The sequence below is a fragment of the Pan troglodytes genome, chromosome 4 (assembly GCF_028858775.2).
Source record: "Pan troglodytes isolate AG18354 chromosome 4, NHGRI_mPanTro3-v2.0_pri, whole genome shotgun sequence".
NCBI classification, from domain to species: Eukaryota; Metazoa; Chordata; class Mammalia; order Primates; family Hominidae; genus Pan; species Pan troglodytes.
The window spans coordinates 1600182-1612405 of record NC_072402.2 but is presented as its reverse complement, the minus strand read 5'-3'; the positions used below and the strand labels follow the sequence as shown (position 1 = coordinate 1612405).

The 12224-nt window shown below is 48.1% G+C and overlaps 1 long non-coding RNA gene across 1 annotated transcript; it reads left to right on the top strand.

The window, feature by feature from the left end:
- The first annotated feature begins 9905 nt into the window (after positions 1–9905).
- LOC134809997 (uncharacterized) lies at positions 9906–11542 on the top strand. The gene is made up of 2 exons (XR_010157064.1): positions 9906–10372; positions 11134–11542. It is a non-coding gene; the product is annotated as an uncharacterized LOC134809997 (long non-coding RNA).
- The last annotated feature ends 682 nt before the right edge of the window (positions 11543–12224 follow it).

Below are 12224 nucleotides of genomic sequence, written 5' to 3'. Positions count from 1 at the left end.
TTTTTAGATGGAGTCTTGCTGTGTCCCCAGGCTGGAGTGCAGTGGCACGATCTTGGCTCACTGTAACCTCTGCCTCCCAGGTTCAAGCAATTCTCCAGCCTCAGCCTCCTGAGTAGCTGGGACTACAGATATGCACCACCACACTCAGCTAATTTTTTTGTATTTTTAGTAGAGACAGGGTTTCACCATGTTGGCTAGGATGGTGTTGATCTCCTGACCTCATGATCCACCCACCTCGGCCTCCCAAAGTGCTGGGATTATGGGCGTGAGCCACCACGCCCAGCCCAGATTCCATTTCTTAAAGGAATCTATTCAGATTTATTCTTTTATTCTTTTTTTCCAAGGTGCTAGAACACTATGAAATAATCTTTATATTTCATTTTTTAACTTTGATTTTAGGTTTGGGGGTACATGTGCAGGTTTGTTACACAGATAAACACGTGTCACAGGGGGCTGTTGTACAGAGTATTTCATCACTCAGGCATCAAGTCCAAAAGATGACTGATAGTTGTCTTTTCTGCTCCTCTCCCTCCTCCCACCTCCCCCCTCAGGTAGATCCCAGTGTCTGTTGTTCCATTCTCTGTGTCCATGTGTTCTCATCACTTAGTTCCCACTTATAAGTGAATATATGCAGTATTTGGTTTTCTGTTCTTGCATTAGTTTGCTAAGGATAATGGCCTCCAGCTCCATCCATGTTCTCTTGAAAGACATGATCTTATCCTTCTTTATGGCTGCATAGTATTCCATGGTGTATATGTACCACATTTTCTTTATCCAATCTGTCACTGATGGGCACTTAGGTTAATTCCATGTCTTTGCTATTGCGAATGGTGCTGCAGTGAACATGCTTGTGCATGTGTCTTTACAGCAGAATGATTTATATGCCTCTGGGCATATACCCAGTAATGGGATTGCTGGGTCAAATGGTAGTTCTGCTTTTAGCTCTTTGAAGAATTGCCATACTGCTTTCCACAATGGTTGAACTCATTTTTACTCTCACCGACAATGTATAAGCATTCCCTTTTCTCTACAACCTCACCAGAATCTGTTATTTTTTAACTTTTTAATCATAGCCATTCTGACTGGTGTGAGATGGTTTCTCACTGTGGTTTTGATTTGCATTTCTCTAATGATCAGTGACATTGAGCTTTTTTTCCTATGCTTGTGGCTGCATGTATGTCTTCTTTTTTTTCTTATTTTACTCTAAGTTCTGGGATACATGTGCAGAACATGCAGGTTTGTTATAGAGTTATACATGTGCCATGGTGGTTTGCTGCACCGATCAACACATCATCTAGGTTTTAACCCCTGCATGCATTAGGTATTTGTCCTAATGCTCTCCCTCCCCTTGACCCCCACCCCCAGACAGGCCCCACTGTATGATGTTCCCCTCCCTGTGTCCATGTGTTCTCATTGTTCAACTCCCTCTTATGAGTGAGAATACGTGGTGTTTGGCTTTCTGTTCCTGTGTTAGTTTGCTGAGGATGATGGCTTCCAGCTTCATCCATGTCCCTGCAAAGGACATGAACTCATTCTTTTTTATGGCTGTATGTCTTCTTTTGACAAGTATCTGTTCATGTCCTTTGCTCACTTTTTAATGTGATTGTTTGTTTTTCTCTTGTAAATTTGTTAAAGTTTCTTATAGGTGCTAGATCTTAGATCTTTGTCGGGTGCAAAGTTTGCAAATATTTTCTCCCACTCTGTTGGTTGTTTATTCTGTTGTATTTCCTTTTGCTATGCAGAACTACCAAGTTTAATTAGATCCCACTTGCAAATTTTTGCTTTTGTTGTGATTGCCTTTGGTGCCTTTGTCATTAAATCTTTGCCCTTTCCTATGTCCAGGATGGTATTGCCTTGGTTGTCTTCCGGGTTTTTATAGTTTTGGGTTTTACATTTAAGTCTTTAATCCATCTTGAGTTGATTTTTGTGTATGGTGTAAGGAAGGGGTCCAGCTTCAATCTTCTGCACATGGCTAGCTAGTTATCCCACATTCATTCATTGAATAGCGAATCTTTTCCCCGATGCTTGTTTTTGTCAGCTTTGTTGAAGATCAGATGGTCTTAGATGTGTAGTCTTATTTCTGGGCTCTCCCTTCTGTTCCATTGGTCTATGTGCCTGTTTTTGGATCAGTACCATGCTGTTTTGGTTACGGTAGCCTTGTAGCATAGTTTGAAGTCAGGTAACGTGTTGCCTCCAGCTGTGTTCTTTTTGCTTAGGATTGCCTTGACTACTCGGGCTCTTTTTTTGCTTCCATATAAATTTAAAAATAATTTTTTTCTAGTTCTGTGAAGAATGTTGTTGGTAGTTTGACGGGAATAGCACTGAATCTGTAAATTGCTTTGAGCACTATGGCCATTTTAATGATATTGATTCTTCCTATCCATGAGCATGGCATGTTTTTCCACTTGTTTGTGTCTTCTCTAATTTCTTCGAGTCTTCTTTTATTCTTGCATCAGTTTTGAAAAACTGTGTTTATTCGGAATTCATTCATTTCCTCTATATTGTCAAATATAATGGCACATTATTTCAAAATAAGCTCACTATTTTTAAGTATCCTCAGAATATACAGTAACATCTCTTTTTATTTTTAATATTAATACTTCACGCCTTTTCTCTTTTTCTTTTATTACTTTTGGCAAGATTTTATTAGTGTTTTTGTTCTTTTCAAAGAATCATCTTTTATTTTTAAGATGCTCTATTGTGTCTCCTTTATTTTATTAGCTTCTGTTCTTATCTTTATTATTTCCTTTCTACTGCCTTCTTTGCCTTTTTAATCTAATTTCTTTTTTTTTTGAGATGGAGTCTCGTTCTGTCGCCCAGGCTGGAGTGCAGTGACACAATCTCTGCTCATTGCAAGCTCTGCCTCCCGGGTTCACGCCATTCTCCTGCCTCAGCCTCCCGAGTAGCTGGGACTACAGCGCCTGCCACCACGCCTGGCTAATTTTTTGTGTGTTTAGTAGAGATGGGGTTTCACCATGTTAGCCAGGATGGTCTCGATCTCCTGACCTCGTGATCTGCCCGTCTCGGTCTCCCAAAGTGCTGGGATTACAGGCGTGAGCCACTGTGCCTGGCCAATATAATTTCTTAAGATGGATAATAGGTCACTATTTTTAAGTCCTTTTTTTTCCCCTAAATATTTATTTAAGGCTACAAAATCACTACATCTCTCAAGTTTTGTCATATTCTTATTGTTTCATTCAAATATGCTTTAATTTCTATTGTGATTTATTTTTTAACCCTTGAACTATTTAGAAGGTCACTGTTTAATTTTCAAACACTGATTTTTTTTATGGTTTTTAAAAATTAGGTTTTCATTATTGCATTGGGATCAGAGAAAATATCCTAAATGGTTTTAATCCTACAATGTCGTCTGGCTTCGTGACCAGTTTGTTGTCATTTAGTTTAAATGTTCTGTGTGCACATGAGCATTTTGTTTAATGCATTCAATACAGGGCCTTATATTTGTTGATTATGTAAATGATGTTTTACAAATCAGTATCTTTTGGCAATTTCTTAGCAGGTTTAACAGTTACTGAGAATGCTGTGCTTAAAACTCCCACAACGACTGTGGATTCTGTTGAATTTTACATCCTATAATAAGGCTATGTGATTGGGTGCACACGGCTTGGAAATTGCTATACCTTCCTAGGGGACCAGTCCCCATCACCATGAGTGCCTCTTGCCCTAACGTCAGCTTGGACAGTGGTGCAGCTGTGCCAGCTTCCCTTTGACTGGAATTTGGATAGCACGTCTTTTTCTACCTTCTTACTTTTCACCTTTAATATACTTATATTTAAGACATATCTCTCAAAAGCCAGGTTTTTGTTTTGTTTCAAGTCCAACCTGACCTTGGAGATGTTTACCTCTTAACGAGAGTATTTAGTGCAATTCCTAATATATTTGTATTTAAATTGATCTTCTGACTTTACTAAGTAGAAAGAAACCTTGTCGTGTTTTACATATTCCAGTTTCCCTCCATGAACTCTTCAGTCAAACACAGCTCAGCGCCTCCTTCACAGAGCCCGGCTCACGCAGCTGAGCTCATGGTGTCCGATGTGCACGGCCCCTTTCGTGCTTTGGTGGCTGTCGTGCTTTAACTGCCCCATTTCTGCTCTTGGGGAGCCTCCATCAGTCCAAATACCCCTTTGCAGTTAATGTGCCTTAAAACAATTGTGTTTTTTTGCTTGAAAGATCTCAGTCTTCTGTGTTTTGTGGTTTCACTACAATGTGTCTGGATGTGAGTTTGTCTGTCTTGTTCTACCCACTTGGACTCTGACGCAGAGTTGCTTTGGAGCTCTTGCCAGCGTGTGGGTTTGTGGTGCATTTGTCCTCCTGCGCTTTGCAGTCTGTCTGGCACTTTCTTGCTTCCATCTGTGATACATTTCCTCTGCCTGAGTAACTTCATATCGCGTCTCCTTCAGTGCAGGATCTTGCCAAAGAGTTTTTTCTGTTTTTTGTTTTGTTTTCTAATCTGGAATGTCTGCTTCACCTTCACTCGTGGAGCCCGTTTGTCTTGGGCAGGGAAGCCTGGCTTGGCAGTTGTGTTCTCTTCGCGTCAGGAGGATGGAGGTCCATTCTCTCCTGGATTCCATTATTTTACTGCTCCTTATAAAATGGCATTTCTTTTCTTTGAATGCCTTAGGGATATTTCCCCTGGCCTATGGTTCCCAGCAGTTCTCCTGTGATTTGTCTATGCTGTTGTCTCTGCTCTTATCTGGCTCAGGGATGGCTGCGCTTCCTGGCCCTCTTTCCAGGATGCCACAAACACTTCGCTGCTGCTAGTTGTTGCCAACATGTCTTCCATCTTTTAAATCGTTGGATTTTATTTTAGGGTTTAGGTTTTTCTCTCTGTTCTTCTGTCCGGATATTTTCCACTGCCTCATGGTCTGGCTTCCCAGTCTCCTCTTCAATTGTGTCTAATCCGCCGTGAAGCCTGTCTGTTAGGGTTTGTCTTTCTTTTCTTCTTCTTCTTCTTCTTTTTTTTTTTTTTACAGCCTTATGCAGGAACAACTGGCATACAAAAACGATTATATTGAAAGGCTACAATTTGGTAGGTTTTGAAATATAGATATAAACCCATGAAGCCATTATCACAATCAAGATAATGAGAAAAACCTCTCACCCCACAAACCGGGTGTCGAATTTGAGGCTGACTGCCATTCCCCCACTGTGTGGAAGGGACTTTGCGTCTCTGTCCTGCTTCTGCTCTTGGGAAGCCTCCATCAGTTCAAATGCCCCTTTGTAGTTAACGTGCCTTAAAGCAATTGTTTTTTGCTTTAAAGATCTCAGTCTTCTGTGTTTTATGGTTTCATTGCAATGTGTCTGGATGTGAGTTTATCTGTCTTGTTCTATTATTGCCAGCCCGTAACATTTGATTTCCTGTTCCCCTGTGAATCCTGTTAACAACCAGTGGAAGCTTTTCATTCTCTCCTCTGTGTGTCTTCATCTCCCATTTGTCCGCACCTCCTTCACTCTCTGTGTGGACATTGCGGGCTATTTTGTAGGGGAAATCTTTCAGCTATGCTGAATCTGTTGCTTTTCCTATTGAAAATCACAGGGAAACTGCTGAAAACCCACAGAGAAAGGGAACTACCCCCTTCAGCCACTCAAAGAAAAAAAGAAATTTCAATAGCTGTACACTTCATTTTTAGAAGCTTTATTTTATTCTTTTAAAACTCTTCGTATTTTTCATGGTGTCCCATGTTTTCCTTTGATTTTGAACCCTTCTTCTACAGTTGATAACTTTAAAGATGGTCACTACAGATTAACTCTGGGGCTCGTGTCTGGGCACAGGCGGCCTCTGGCAGCTCTCACTCCTGGGGCTGGCTTCCCTGGGTGTTTCGTCACTAGGACTGTAGGATCGTCTTTGGGGAAACTCTGACTGTGGGAATCTCAGGAGGCAGGTGGGAGAGTCCCCCTTCGGAGCAGGTGGCCCTGGTTTAGGCAGTCTTGGCTTGTCACCAGCCTGGGACCGTTTCTGTTTGTTTGTCTTTTTACCTGGTAGTTCTGGCATCACAGAAATAATGTAAATATGGATCCCAGACTGGTTGATGAGCAGGTTCATCTGTGGTCAATTTATCTCATTTTATCGACAGGTGGGTATTTTTTCGAAGTCTGTTCTTTCTTTCTTGTAAACTTAGAAGTTTGTTTTAAATGTTTGCTTTTGTTTTGCTTTGCGTGGTTCAGCATTTCTCATTGCCTCTGGGTGTCTCTCCGTTTTTCATGTGTCACAGCGATGTACACACAGGAAAACACCAAGAGGCATAGCCCCTGCTGTAAGTTAGATACATGTTCATTTACATTTAAATTATTTCTTACAAGGAGGAAGTGTCGTACTCAACATCCATCTTTTGAGTATTTTGAATAATTCCTCCTTCATTCATTCCTTTATTTACCCATCAATAAATATTTATTAATAATTATAGGCTAATTTGCTATTCACATTTCTCTTTGCTCAGCGACACCCCAGCAGCAATGAGCACAGTTAGTGCCCTGACCTTGGTCTCTAAAGCTCATTCTCCAGTAAAAAGAGCAGGGTTCCTTGGAGAAATGATGGATTCCAGGGCTGGGGGAAAACCCGGGGCAGCCTGGGGTTATGCTGGAAAGCGAGAAAGTGCTCCCGAAGGATGGGAGGGTCCCAAGGGCCCGCCTGGAAAAGCCCAGCAGCCAGAGATGGGTAAATTTTAGCAACTAAGTAAATAATGACATTGTGGGATGATCACCCAAAGCGTAAATACGCACAAGTCCACATGGAGGCACACGAGTGATTGAATACATCAGTGAGGGGAGGGCGGTCCTTCCTTCAGAGGAATTCCAGCAGAGTAGTGAGGAAACAAATCATCTTAGAACACCACAGTAATAATTGTCGCAGACAAAACCCACCAACCCATGCTAAAATTAGCAGAAAAGACTTTGAGGAGAAATAGGATACTCTTGTAGTCTCAGAGTATCTTCCCTAAGAGGCCAAGGAAGGTAGATCATCTGAGCTCAGGAGTTTGAGAGAAGCTTGGGCAACACGGTGAAATCCTGTCTCTAAAAAAATACAGAAATTACCTGGGCGCAGTGGCACACACCTGTAGTCCCAGCTACTTGGGAGGCTGAGCGAGTGGATCGCTTGAGCCCGGGAGGTAGAGGTTGCCGTGAGCTGGAATTGCACCACCGCACTCCAGCCTGAGGGACAGAGAGAGACCCCATCTCAAAATAAGTAAATACAAATAAATAAATTACAAACGAAGAATAGTGACGTTACAGTGGGGGAAGCCAGCAGATCCCACCAGAACCAGGTGACCAGGGCCAAAACAACCCATAATGAGGCAAAGCATAGGGCCCGTGAGTCACTACTGCGGACGCTGAGCAGGGCATGGGGCTTCTGCCAGTTTCTTGGCACAGACACGTAACTTCGATCCAGACGTGATAAAATAGCAAACTCAAACTGAGGGCTGTTCTTCAAAACACCCAGCCAGTGCTCTTCCAAGTGGCAAGGCCATGGGAGGCAAGGAAACACGGGGCCTGTCGTGGGCTGGAGCCTACAGCGAGATGACACCTGTGTGCTCATGGAACTCAGTGTTGTTTCTAAAGCAGGAGGTGGATGTTACCAGAAACTGGAGGAATCTGAATCAAGCTACTGTGTGGTTAATTGCCCCGTGTTAATTCTTAGCCTCAATTCTTGTGGTCAAGGTCGGGTACGCAAGGTGCTGACGCGGGAGGAAGCTGCCTGAAGGGGGCAGGGACTCCTGGGCGATCTTGGCAACTCTTCCATAAGTCTAACATTATTTCAGAAAAAAAAGTATAGTGACCACAGCTTAAAAAAAAATAAGTGTAAAAAAGCTGAAAAGCAACAGTTAATCCTACGTGAGAGACAACGATGGTTGACTGTTTCTACACTTGGTGTTTCCCCAAGAAAGAAGCCCCTGGATGCCAGGGTCCCTCCCGCTCTAGACGTCAGCACGAGGCCGCGGTTCGCTCCCATCATCCGGTTCTAGACGGCAGCACGAGGCCGCGGCTCGCACCTGTCATCTGGGAGTTTCTCCCTCCCCTCCTGCCCACAGGACAACTTCTACTTCCGCTTTGGAAGTTCTGAACACAGGGGGCCCTTCTCGGAAGCTCAGCTCTGCCTTCGCCCGCCAGGGCTGTTTCTCCCCTCGAGCCTCTGTCTCCACACCTGTGAAACGGGACGATAAGGGCCCCTTCATGGTGCGGAGGGAGGGCTAAGTTCATAAACGCGTGCAAACGAGGTGAGGACTGGCCGGCACGTAGAGACCCCGTGATGGCTGTCAGTCACTGAACAGACATTCTCCGTGCTCTTCATGCTCTTGCTTATGAGGAGAGATGCTGTGAAGATAAGTTTAAAAACGGCCATGCCATGACAGTTCACAAATAATATTACTCCCTCTGCGAATGCCCTTACCTTCTCTGATGACATTTGTTTCCTATCGACATCGATTTCTGTTGGCTTTCATGCCACCCTCTCTGAATGAGAATTGGGAAGACTCCAATGGCTGTTTTTAACCCCATATTTTTCTGTTCTGTAAACTTCTGTTCATTGCCAGGCTTTGTATCTTCCTTCTTTTAGAAGTGAAAGTGTTCTTTCTCTTCTTGTTTGGAACCTAGAATTGTGTGTCGATGCATTTTTGGTGATTTCCCAATAACTAGCTACGATCCTGCTCCACAGAGACCTAACGCTTGAGCTCAAACTGTCCGAACCCACACTGCACGCCTTGGAAAAAATGAATGCAGCCTGAATTCTGCTGCTGAGAGTGCCTGGCCGTCCTGGCGGTCACTGGCTCACTGGGGTCTGGCCGTCCTGGCAGCTCCTCAGGTCACCGGACTCTGGGGAGGCACCGTGCTGGTTCTGCCTGCGCCTGGTGGGACCCCCTGGTTCCCGGCACTGTCTGGGCCTTGTTCTGAGAGATGACTCCTTCTCACCATTGGTCACCAGACCTGGGCCCTCGGCCACTCGTGGCGTGGCTGAGATTTCAGGTCTCAGAGGACTGTCACCCCCTTCCTCCTATTCAATTTCTGCATGAAGTCTCTAAATCAATAACAGAGAAGGGGAGAGGAAAAAGGAAAGAAAAACTCCCACCTAATGGCCATTTTCAGAGCAGCCGCAGAACCATGTGACACAGCTGACCGAGGCAGCATTGCAGATACATTTGTGTGCCTGCAGATCTCAGGTACACGGACCCGTCTCCATGCTCAGGGGGCCTCTAAAGGGGGTGCAGACTTTGGGGGCAGAGCAGAGGGGTGTAGGATTCTGGGGAGGCCACGACCACTGAGGGAAGGACCTTGCTATCTCACGAGGCCGAATCCTCCCCAAGGTGGCTGCCGTCTCCCTGGACCCTGCGTTCTGCACCCCCGGGAGGTAGGGAGTTGGATCTCGTACCAACGATGAATGCGTGGACACGTGTGGATGCCGTCCGCTTCCCAGAGTCCCCAGCCGGGCTCCCCAGGGCTCTGCGGGACCCTCTTCCGTGCGCCTGTGCTCTCAGGTGGCTGCAAGCAAGTCCCTTTTCTCAGCCAGGCAGGAGGGAGTGGAGGAAGGGCCTGTGCATCTCCTCAGTTTCAAAGAAACTCCCATGGCGGAGCGTGCTCTTGAACTAAAGCTTGAATGAATCAGAAACATCTGGGCTGTTTTTTCTGTGCTTAAGATACAGGAAACAGACCCATCCAAAGCCGTTTGGGGTTTTATCAAGGGGTCATTTAAGATGCAGAGCAACTTGAAATCGCCCATCTGTTGGAGAGCCGTGCGTGCTGACAGAGGGTAAGAAACTACAGCCCGCGCAGCCGCGGTCTTCACGCGGTCGCTGCACGCAAGGGTTTGCCGTTATCTGTTGCTTCCGAAGGCAAGGGTGAGGGGAGCGGAACTGGGTGTTGCCTGGTTCTGCCGTCAGACCAGGCACTGGGGAGGGAGCCCTGCGGGGAGGTGGGGGCCAGGCCTTGTCTCTGTGACAGTGAACGTCCCTGTCCATGTTGGTGTTTCTCAGACAAGCCACCTCCTTCCACCCCCACGGTGGTGCAAGGGGAGGCTTTAGTCCAGGATAACAAATTCTGAACCAGCTGCTGCGTCTGGAGCCCCTGAGGGCTTATGCACTGGTGACCAGGGAGTTTCCTGGCTTATCACATCCGAGGCCGACTTTCGGGCTACAGAGGGGCGTGTGAGCCCCTGGAGTAGACAGAGGAACTGCTTCTCTGCCAGGCGCTGTGTTGAGGTGAGAGGGAGGGCAGGTCCTTCGGCTTCTGAAACATGAAACAACCCCACACCTAGGGCAGGGTGTGCAATGCCACCATGGCCTGGAAGACCCAAGAATGATGAGTGCTGAGCACAGGCCAGGCCCGGGGCCGTCACGAGCAGAGCCGCTGGCCCGGCGTGCAGGTGGGAAGGAGGTCTCGGTAACTAAGCATTCGCATGATTCTGTCCTCTGAGGACTGGGGCAGGTGCTTCCTCTACCTCCCAGCAGCCTCCCTAATTCCAGAAGAATAAGAACAAGGGGGAGGAAGCCAGTGCAAGGGCTCCCACCTGCTCCCTCCAGGCCAGAGGTGCTGCCTCAGTTCTTCACTTCCAGCCAGGCCATGCCTAGCAGGCCTTCGTCTAGTCCACGCATGGCAGCGCTTGGCCTGCCTCAGGCCTGTGTCCTCGGGCATTGTTCCCTCCTGTGTCTGCCCTTGTCTGGGGAGTGTTTTCCGTCCTCGCTTCAAGTCCCTGAGAGTCTGCCTGGCACCCTGACCCATTCTGCCAGCCCAGCCAGTCCATACCAGGGAAGCTCCAAGGGTGGGCCTGGGGGGACCGTGCCCTGGAGGAACACTTCTCGTGGCCCAGATGAACGCCGTGGGTGTGGGGGCCATGTGGACGGCAGTGGGTGAGGCCGGGGTCCCCACAGCGAGGGCTTGCGGGTCTTGGTGCTGCTTCCATGTGGAGGGGAACTGAGGTCTAAGGTACGGCCCAGGTCCCAGGCCGGGTCACCCCCGTCCACCCTGCCTGTCTTCCGTGTGCTTGGGGAAGTGGAGGCAGCCCTGCCGAGGCCCCCACGTCCTCTGTCACCTTTGCAGACTTTGGCACCCCGTGATGCTACCGTCCTGAGTGCCCCGGGGCCTGGCTGGTGTAAGCGTCCCCCTGAATTCCCTCTTTCATTCAAGCTCTAGAATTGGGCGCCACTCTGTACCAGGCGGCTGGGGCTAGACCCCACTCCCCGGCTGATGCTGTCCTGCCCCAGGGATGCCTGGCCAGGCTCTTGCTGTGTCCACTACGCTCCATCCACACCCCTCCATCACATTTCACCAGGGGCCCGGGCCAGAGACGCATCCGACATCCCATCTGGGAACAACGGCCTCAAAGAATGGGGAGCAGCGAGGGCCGCCAGACACTGAGTCCTTCTGGATCCTTCTGGCCAGGCTCCTTCCCTGGCATCTGGGCTCGGTGGGGGTGGTCTGCCCCCGCATTCCCGCAGACCCTGGCCCCTGGCAGGGCCCCCAGTCTCCACCTGCCCTGTTTCCTCCCCAGTGTAACTATGCTGTAGAAATATATTTTGGCCACGCCCTGCATGAAGGTTCCAGTCTCTGTGTCTGTGGGAAGGGCTAATCTGCGGCAAGAAGTGGTCCCTGGGATGGAAAGATCCTGACACAACGGAGGTTTGTGTCCTGCTCATGCAACGGCTCTGCCTGGTGAGCCTGGCTTCCTGGCACTCACGCCCTTGTGGTTTCTTCCACGTTGTCCCAGGTGAGTCTGTGCGGCCGACAGCATGCGGCAGAGTGCAGATGGGTCACTTCCGAAACTGGGCTGGACATGCCAGGTCTCCCTCCTGGTTGCTCTGTCTCCTGGGTCATGGGCTTGGGTGAAGCCAGCAGCCATGCCATGGGAACTCAGGCGATGCGAGAACAGAGCGATCTCCCAAGGTGCACAGGACTCCAGACAACAGCCCGCAAGGACCAAAGCCTGCCAGCAGCTGTGCAGGACCCTCGAAAAGTCTCCTGGGGCCAGTGGAGCCCTCGCACGGCAGCAGACTCTGGGGGCCTTGGGAGGAGTGGCTGCATTTTGCTGGGAGAATCACAGAATCTCTGGGGCCTGAGGGCCTGGGACGGCCCAGAGACAAGGAGGTACTCAAAGCTGTGTGTCATCCCCCCATGCCGGGCCAGGTGTGTCCATGTGACCAGAGCACAAGTGGATGCCACTCCTGAGTCCAGGGCCTGAAGGACCCTGTGGCTTCCCTCCGGGTCACTCTGTCTGCCTT